Genomic DNA, 480 nt, shown 5'->3' on the forward strand with positions numbered 1-480 from the left:
ACGTATTTCGAAGAATACAAAATATTGGATTCATACGTTGTAAACGGAGTATCAGGAGCTTTTAAAAGTCTTTCCCATCTTCGGCGTCATATTGATATTATTTTGACGTATTTCGAAGAATACAAAATATTGGGTGCATACGACGTCATGTTGTATACGCTGATATCAGGAGGTTTAACCAACCCCCAACCCAATCTTCTACGTCATGTTGATGTAAGGGTCCAATATACCTCGTTGAACACGAATTATAAGATGCATACGATATTGTGTTAGTGTTATAACAAAGACCGTACATTACAAGATAATTCACTCCTCTCTTTGAGCCATTAAAAAAAAAGTGTCCTCAAAATCCGGTGGCGCCCTCTTCGAAAAAAGTGCGGACTTTGCGAACAGAGTTACCCCACTTGTGTGAACAGAGTTACCCCACTTGTGTGAACAGAGTTACCCCACTTGTGTGAACAGAGTTACCCCACTTGTGTG

Source organism: Aplysia californica, unplaced genomic scaffold (genome assembly GCF_000002075.1).
Source record: "Aplysia californica isolate F4 #8 unplaced genomic scaffold, AplCal3.0 scaffold00420, whole genome shotgun sequence".
Classification (NCBI taxonomy): Eukaryota; Metazoa; Mollusca; class Gastropoda; order Aplysiida; family Aplysiidae; genus Aplysia; species Aplysia californica.